Below are 9,381 nucleotides of genomic sequence, written 5' to 3' on the forward strand. Positions count from 1 at the left end.
GCAGAGTTGAAGGAAGAAAGCCTTAAACAGAAACTAAAACCACTTTTCCAATGAAGGGTTGCTCAATGCTTATAAATGCTGCACTTAAACGGCTGACTGAGTGACTGAGTGATATGACTGACTGACTGATTGACTGATAGGCAGACAGCCTGCCACCCACCCAGCCAGACAGACAGACAGATTAACTGACTGATTGGATACATGCATGTATGCATGCATGCTTTCTTAACTTGCAATGCCTTTTTCATTCTTCACAGAGAATGTGGAAATGATAGGAAAGAAGGTATTTTTTGAACATCCCCATACTTTAATGTCCCAACCAAGGATTACATACAATGGAGTTCCTTTTATTATTATTGGAAAGCGTGTGTATGATTGCCATCAGGGCACAGACAGGCATGTACCTGATAAACAACGAAGAAAAAATGCTAAGGTGACAAACAAATGCTTGAAATAGTTTCCCTTTTCCTTAAGTGTCTGCCTTGCCATCTTGTGCGAGTGCAACTATATAAGACTTCATCTTACCTTTACATGCCTTCAGAGTTAGAAATTACTAATATTATTGCACAAAAATAGGCCAATGGCTGTAAATGTTTATACAAGGAGGAAATGGAGGGCAGAGAAAACATACATTCCTTTCCTCCAGGAGTTATAATCTCGTGTTCTACTGTCCTTTCATGACAGAATTGTTCTTTTAATGGTTTCGTTTGGTTGTTTTATTGTGATGACATGAACTGTTGCATAAAATAAATTGAAGAAACATTCCTCTTTGCAGTGCAATGTTGACCATTCATATGGTAATCAAAGGCAAAAGGACCTGTATCAGATTACAAAGAAATTTGGATGCACTGCCCAAGTTGTTATGAGGTAGGTGATGAGATTCCCTCAATATGAGGTAATGCAACACAATTACCAAAACAATTAAGCAATACATTAACATAGTTATTGACCCTGTCCATTGGTATTTATTATATGATAATTCTCAAAAGAGTTTGGGAGAGTTTTTAATGTTTTTTTTTTTACACCAAGCTGAAACAAAGGTATTTAAATCACTAAAATTTTAACAATATTATTATTTCTGACTACCAAACTCCCAAAAGTACTTGCATAAGATTACGGGTGAAAAAAGTGACCTGTCTGTGATAATTAACTAACCAAAACCAAAGCAAAGCCACGAAATTGTAATGAAAATTGCTACACCTCATCAAAAATGGCTGCACAAACAACAAGACTGCAACAGAAAACTAAGGAATAACCATGATATTTATTGATGTTTCCATTTTCATGAATGATTGATCAGTTATTTTATAACTGTCACATTTCAGATTACCGTGGACACCCCAAAACTGCATCAAAAAAGTTGCGGAAGGCGTTAGAAGAGAATACTGTCGGAGAAAGTGAAAGGCGTGTGTATGTTCATCGACCACGGCCCACAGACCATACCCAGCATTGAACCAGAGAAGTGTGTATACACTAAAAACAGGGCAAATTAAAAATAAAATCAGTTGTATTTGGACCCATAACAAACCTTTTTTTTATTTTAGAAAGCAGGTTTCCTTCAAAGAATGGATCCACACCTAAGGGCACAAATCAAACAATTGGTGGATGAAGGGGTTAGGGGAGTGAATGAAATGCGCTGACACCTACGACATTATGTGTCCAAAGCTCCTTTTAAGGAAGGGCCTGTTCCACCCAGATCAAACAGAAGGTTCTTTCCCAGTAAGTTGACTTGAGAAACTGCATTTATGAGCCTGTAGTGAAGAACCAATGGTCAAAGGTGGACCAAGAAAATTTAGGGAAGAAAATTGAAGAATGGCAGAGAGAAAGCCCAGAGTATTTCATCACGTTCGACCCATATGCTCAAGTGCAGGCTGATTTTCAACAAAGTTGTGACGATGGGGATGATGGTGACAATGATTCTGAAGAAGAAGTTGTTGAAGTAGACAGTGGAAATGAGGGTCTCTTGTTTGTCCATCAGACAAAATGGCAAAGAAGACTTCTATATCACTATGGCAATGAGCTAAGTCTGCTTGATGCCACTTATCGCACAACAAAATATGCCCTACCATTGTTTTTCCTAGTTGTAAAAACAAATGTGGACTATCAGGTTGTGGGCAGTTTTGCTTTACAAAGTGAAGCAAGCACTAACATCGAGAAAGCCCTCAAAGTCATTTCTGACTGGAACCCAGACTGGTCGCCTAAATCCTTTCTGGTGGACAACAGTGAATCTGAGATTGGTGCGGTGGAGCAGTTATTTCCAGGTATGAGAGTAAATATTAGAATAGTGTAATTTAAAAAGTGAATGATAATGGTTTCAGGTGAATCTTTGATACTTTCATGTACCAGTTACTCTTCTAAATGCCTGTTTCATTTACAATTCAATATTAAGTTAAGCTAAACATTACCTCCTCAAAAAGTAACCAGCACATCAAATTCATTTTTCACTTATTTTAAATGGGTACTGAATAGCAGTGGGTGGGTGTTATAAAGTAGAATTTTATTATGTGAGAAAATACAGTACGTCACTGATCCAAAGTGGCAAATCTTTAGAATGACTTTAAAATATTGTTATTGATACAGCAGTAGATCATAGTGTACCTATTGAATGGTGATAAAGAAAATCTCCCCATTCCCAGCTGTTTTAAGAAGACAGTAGCAGCTCAGTGCGGGGAACTCATGAACCAAGCAAAGTCTCTAACTTACATAGTCGATGATACTGATATACTTGTGCAGGTTAGAAAGAGCCTGGAAAATTGTGTCAAGATAATGGAAAAATCAGCACCAAAGGCATCCAATGGTATGATTCTAGAACGAGAAGGCTCATCAAAACCTGCACCCAGGAATGCGCCAAAAGCTCAGCCAAAGGACAAACTTCTGCAAAAACGTTTATCTCTTGCAACACGCAAGAGTAAATATTCAGGCAGAGTCAGGCAGGTAGTAAACAACTTGAAACAGGGGTGGCATGTGGACCCCCTTAAGTCAACTGAAAATTCCAAACGCAAAAAGTTGGAGCTAGAGGTAGAAAAAGAAGGAGAAAGTTTGCCAGAGGATTGCCATTCAATCCCTTTACCAAAAAGTCCTCCATGTTCACTTTCACAAAATGGCAATGTTCCTGTAATCACCACAAATGACAAGTCTGCAGATCCTGCTGTTACAGTAAAACCAGCAGTCACACAAGCACCAAGATATCAGCCTAAAGAATCACCCAATCCTTTGCACATATCTAAACCTATTCCAACTAATACTGGCAGAGTCACAAAGGGAACAAGCAGCTTGAAACGGGGAGGGCAGGATATGGCACTCCACTCTCCTGTCAAATCCAAATGGGCCAAACTAGACGTAGACACTGAAGTAAAAGGAGATAACTTGTCAGAAGCTAGTCCTCCACCAGCAAGTAACAAGAAGGACAATACAGTGATCATAGATGAGAACTCTCCTGATCCTGATGTGTGGATAGATTACAGAGACCAAACAGCAGGAAGTAAATTAATAACACTTTATGCTGACAGTAAAAACCTAATCTTGAGCCCTCACAGTTGGCTTCATGACTCAGAAGTAGAGCCTGCTCAAAAGCTCTTGAAAATGAAGTTTCCCTTGGTTGATGGTCTGGAAGACCTAGACATAATTGGAAATTTGGTGACACCTGCAACAAGTGAATTTGTGCAAATAATCAACACTGGTTTACACTGGGTGTGTATCAGCACACTGTCACGCCCTATTGGTGTCGTTAAAGTATATGATAGCCTGTTTGGAAAGCCCAACATTAAAGCTATTCAGCATGTCTGCAGAATGTTGCTACACAGGCGGAAATCAGTGAAAATCATCAATGAGAAAGTCCAAAAGCAGCAGGGCTAAACTGACTGTGCAGTATTTGCCATAGCCTTTGCAACCACTTTATGTCACGCCAACAACCCCACCACAACAAGATATGACCAGAAAGCTATGCATAATCACCTGGTGGATTGTCTAGAAGTACTGGATATGGCAGAGTTTCCAACAACAGAAAAAACAGTGCCACTTGTTCTTGTTCCAGTGTCAAACAAGACTGTACCAGTCTATTGCACATGTCAACTTCCAGATGACGATGCTAAGTATGTCCAGTGTGATGGCCATTGCGGTGAGCGGTATCATCCAACTTGTGCTAATATTCCACAGTCAATAATCCATAACACAAACAAAAGGTGGATGTGTTTTAAATGCAGGGGCGGGGCAGAAGACTCCTGAAATTTTTGTACTGGATCATCCAACAAAAAGTGACGTCACATCCTGTTTAAATGGTGCTGCGCAGCTCGTTTCACAAAGCGAAAAAACGGCGTTTCGATTTTGGAAGATTTTCTCCCATTTGCAAACCATCAGGTCCGTGTCCTTCCATACTGAGGATAGAAATGTCGTGAAGGCACATTTCTTCCACTTTTGAAGCAAAACTGTTGGCAAAAGAGAACAGTTTAGTATTGTTTTGAAGGAAAATAACGGAGAACCTTCTGTCATCGAATGGCGGATTTTACACATATTCAAAACTGGTGTTGTTCCGACTTTTGGTTCTTATTGTTCGTGATTCGGTGATAACACTAAGTGCAATAGCCTATAATGTTAACAACAACTTGGATGAAGTATTGCTGGCCATAGTTTGCACTGTGTACAACGGGAACATATTTAACAGAAGCCGTTTTTTTCTGAAAGTGAACACAGTTGAAGCTCTGTATCCACGTGCGTGTGGTGGAAAAGACATGCTGAAGCGTATACTCAAGGTTAGTATCCTATTTCCGTATCTCTTGTTGAATACGGTTTTTCTATGTAAGAAATAAGCAATGTTGAGAGTTAGAGGCGAGCTTCGGGGATATCAGATTTCCCCGAAGAGATCAACAATCACAGTGGGTTTTGCTGAGTTAATTTTCTCTTCTTTGTAAATTGATATTTCTGCTTTAAATTCTACATCAAGGCATCATGTGACACTCGCCATGCGAAGAGTTGTCCCGGTTAGCCAAGCCAAAGTGTTTATATAAAGAAAAGTTGTCCTGCCTGTCAGGGTGCCAAGGCGTGATTATGAGCCAAGGCTAGACAACTCACCCACCCCTGTTGTCTTGCAGGCGAGACAGGTTCATGATCCTAAATGTAAACAGTTGGTTGAATGTTCAAAGAAATAAATAAAAAGTTAGCTTGGCCAGGGTAACTCAGGAGAAGGGTTGTCTTGGGTACCCAAGACCATATAAATGGTCCCTGGTAGGGTCATTCTATTTTATTTCCACACTCCCTCTTCCTCTGTTGACATGAGCTTTAGAGGGGGCTATGAAAGAGTTATTTCTTCACTTTTATCTTTTCTGTTAGGTGGGAAATATTGACTTATTTAGTGAGTGTGGCTGGGGGAAGGGGGTGTGGATATAAAATGGAATATCTCTAGTCAGCTCTGGGCCCAAGTTGTGTGTTGTCTAACTGATTATACAAACTATACTTTCCAAAATCTTTATGGGTAGGTGTTTGAGAGGATCATCTTATATGTTCACCACTACAGTGGAACCCTGCCTTCTGGCCACCCCATTCACATAGCCACCTTGTTATTACGGCCACTTGATTCTGGCTTGAACAAAGACTCAGTCAGTCAGTCATTTTCTTATTTAAAGAACCCCTTTAACCACACTGTTAATGTGGTCAGATTTTTGTGGCCCAGCAACCGGATTAACAGAGTTCCACTGTAATTTAAAATTGTCAGTGTTGGTTGTTTTAAGAATATTTGTACCTCACAGAGGTGAAAATGAATTTGAGCTATTACCCACAGAACAAAATTCTGGATCGTACATTGTAGGAGTAATATACACAGTTTATAATAAGCATCAGGCATCACTTTGATAGTGAAGTCCCATAACTCTATTATTTGGAGACTGGTTATCCACTATCCCTGAAATTACCAAGGCTGATATCTCTATTATCATGTCATCAAAGCCATAATATTTTGACACCTACTGTACCAAACACAGTTTCCTTAAGCAGTAACAAGAGTTTTTCTTTAGTAAACCAAAATAGTACTTGCTGCCAGGTGCTTTATAAAAGTATAACCCTTCAGAAGCGTTCACAAAGTAATATCAGTTGCTAACAATTTTTTTGTGGCTGATTTAAACCTTGTAATAAACCATACTGAACTGGCCCAAGTTTAATATACATTTTGTTGCATTTAGCTCACATGTTTTCAGTTTAAAGGAGAAGGTCACTCCAAAAAGCTTCCTTTTTTTGTCTTCACTTATAGCAAGTGAATATTCAGCATTTCCACTCACCAAAGGTTCAGCCTCTGAAGTGCCTGCTATCCTTGGGAAATTCATCTTGAAATTACGAAGCGACTTCGGAGGCCACCATTTTGCAACTGTCTTGGCAGCCTGAGGCTGTGTTTATGTGACTTCATTCCGTCCAACTCGAAATTGGTGGGAAGGAGAAGAACCTGCAACTGACTTGGCATCTGTCACAAGGTCAGCAAAATCTATTTTTTTCCCAAGCGATTATCCTCTTCACTATCTTCAAATATGCTATTATTTTGGAGTTTAAAGCATGTTTAGCTCAAAATAATATGTCCCAAGAGCAGCCATAACCCAGAGTGGCAGTCAAAAGGCTTGTCACAAGCCATCAGGACAAAATCTGTCAGACAGAATGATGTCATGAAAACTTGGCCTGGGTGCTTCTTTGGAGGCAAACTTCATAAGGAAAACCTGCACTTCAGACGCTGAAACTTCTGTGAGTGGTTAACCTTAGTGCAAGGTTTTCATTAGCGTTGACATAAAATTTATGTTTTTTGGAGTGACCTTCTCCTTTAAAATACACGCATTAAGGCTTAACTCAGTAGCAAGGTACCTCTTGTATGACCAGTAACAGTATACATGTATCCAAAAAACAAAATATATATTGTCCAAACTCAGTCATGTTAGTAGTGTTAGTGTCTAATGAGTTCCTGCAAAGAGATACTTATACAATCATTCTAGCAACTCTCCTCAATATTCTGGGAGTCTCCCACCTACCGTTTAGATCATCCATCCCAGGCAAGTTTTGAACTATTGTCCAGATACAAGGGACCATGGGCTCCTAGGGACAGTGCTTTAAAGTGCTATTATGATGAAATTTGCGGATGTCCTCCATAATATGAGCATAACAGTTTTGTTACCATGGCAACATACTGAGTTTCAACCTTCCCTGAAGATTATAGGCTTTTCTGGCCACCTTTAGCTTAATTTCCATTTTGACATTTGCCAATGGTGCCTCATCAGCATGATCTAGGAAGCATATTAACATGCAAGGTCAAAGTCGTAGCCTTGTTTAATGTTTCTCAAACTGAAAATCACTGAATTAGTAAAATCAGGTTACAGGGGACTGGAAAAGAGCGAGTTGCCATGGGAAAATACAGGCTGTATATAATTTTTATAGCCATAGGTGTATTTCCTGTAGTTCTAACTATAAGCCTACCAACCTGATGTAATATTGGGTTAAAGTGCCAATGGAATGAAATTTTTGTACGTGAGATTTTTGCTTAGTAATAAAGTTTCAACCTTACTTGGAAACACTGCAAACTTTTTTTTCGCATACGGTAAGCGAAAACTGCTTTTTCAGCCATTCAAAGTTGGCTGGTTAAGCCCAAAATTGGCGGCCAAACTAATAGGTATCGACAATATGAAGAATAAACTTGAATAAATCAAGTGAAAACAAGAGAGTATCTATAGCGCTTCTTGCGTGAATACAACCAGTGACGTCACAAGGTCCTTAAACTCGGTTCCAGAGCCCAGACACAGTTTTACTCAAAAAAGTCGATTTCAACAGCTAAAAAAAACACTTTCCGTTAGGATTTGACAGAAATAAAGTTCGCCATTACTTTAAGCACGTTTGAAACCATAGATTGGGACAATAAAAGAGAGAACGAAAATTTCGTTTTAGTTGCACTTTAAGTGCATGACAACATCAGTCACCTCATTTGCATATTTCTATTTTTCAAACCTACATATCTTTGGAACTGATGCAGATATTTGCAAAAGGTAAACAGCATTTTTAAGTTTTTGTGGAATTCTATGTGATACACCTGAAAATTCTGACTCAAGGGGTAAAACTTTAAGGATAGAAGCACTTTAAAGCATTGAGTTGAATTTATGCTGTTGGCAAAATTTTACTGTAAGGTGTCAAAAGGAATTTGGATGGGAATTTGGTGTGGTTATTGAATTGACAGACGTTGGTTCTGTTATTATTGTCATTATCTTCTGTATTTTTGAGGCAGAATGGTTGTTGGCAAAAGCAAAACTGGCAATATGCTCACTGACCTGTGTTTAGATGTTTTTAGGTTTTTGTCTCTGACAATGAAGATCAATTTGAGTAGTTACACTGTCTTTACAATAGAACATTATGGATATTAATAGTATAGTTATATTTCAATATCATCATACTAAAATTATAGTAATTTTATGGCTCAATTTCTACCTCTGCTTTAATTTGTTTAAACCAGTTTATTTTTTTAAACCAATTTAATTTCATCAAAGGGGAAGGGGGAATTTGAGAGCAACAATAAATTAGACCAACAAATATAAGGACATTAGCAATGTTTGCTTTCATGGCCTAGTGGAGATGAAGTGGACCAAAAAGTCAGAGATCTGATGTTTGAATCTAGGTCTGCATGTACAAAGATTGTATTGTAGTATAGGAGTATTATAGTAAGTTATCACTTATGTTGGGGGGTTGATATGGGATCCTGGCTGTACTGTTGTAGGGTAGGAATAGGGACTGACGGGTGGGTGGTGTGCTTGTGATCCTTTTTAAAAACCACTCTAAAAGTGAAAACAAACTGATTTCAATTGAAAAATTTACAGCACAAGTAAAAATGATACATTATATCTTGTTTTTTATAGGTGGTAACTGAGCAAATACCCTCATGATCAAGAGACCTGTCCAAGTGTGATTTTTTTTTACTGATAATGGAAATCATAATAAAGATGCAAAGCCACCTTGGTGTGATTTCTTCCTTGACAGTGAAGTGCAAGCTAACTTAAAGTTGCATTCTGTAAGAGGTTTACCAAAATTAAATGGAAAATTAAACTACTCCAGTTTGTATTAATTTTATAAGTACTCCTCTCTCCAAAATATATTTGGTATGTTGTCGTACATGTACTGGCATAAATATAATGTAGAAATTTTATGGGAAATGTTTCCATTCAAAAAATATGCAGCTCAGACACAATAACAGTAATTCTCACTTCTGTGGTGTTTTCTTTGGTGTGAAAGTGTAAAAACAGATTCTATTACCCTACATGTAAGTTGAAGAATATAGGAGCTCCTCTGCAAAAGTTTGTTGTTTTTTTTTTTCTGTTCATTTTTTTTGTTGAACATTTATATTTTCCTATAAGCAGTTTCTTCACAACACATTGT

The 9,381-nt window shown here is 38.3% G+C and overlaps 2 pseudogenes across 1 annotated transcript; both read left to right on the top strand.

Annotated features, from left to right (window-relative positions):
- The first annotated feature begins 268 nt into the window (after window positions 1-268).
- On the top strand, window positions 269-2,978 carry LOC110063746 (uncharacterized; annotated as a pseudogene).
- Window positions 2,979-3,294: 316 nt separating this feature from the next.
- Window positions 3,295-7,535, top strand: LOC110063764 (uncharacterized; annotated as a pseudogene). Its single transcript, XR_016203607.1, has 2 exons — window positions 3,295-4,748; window positions 6,239-7,535. The product of XR_016203607.1 is annotated as an uncharacterized LOC110063764 (transcript).
- Window positions 7,536-9,381: the final 1,846 nt, after the last annotated feature.

This window comes from Orbicella faveolata, unplaced genomic scaffold, assembly GCF_042242905.1.
Source record: "Orbicella faveolata isolate gen_17 unplaced genomic scaffold, um_ofav_v1 contig_12, whole genome shotgun sequence".
Lineage (NCBI taxonomy): Eukaryota > Metazoa > Cnidaria > Anthozoa > Scleractinia > Merulinidae > Orbicella > Orbicella faveolata.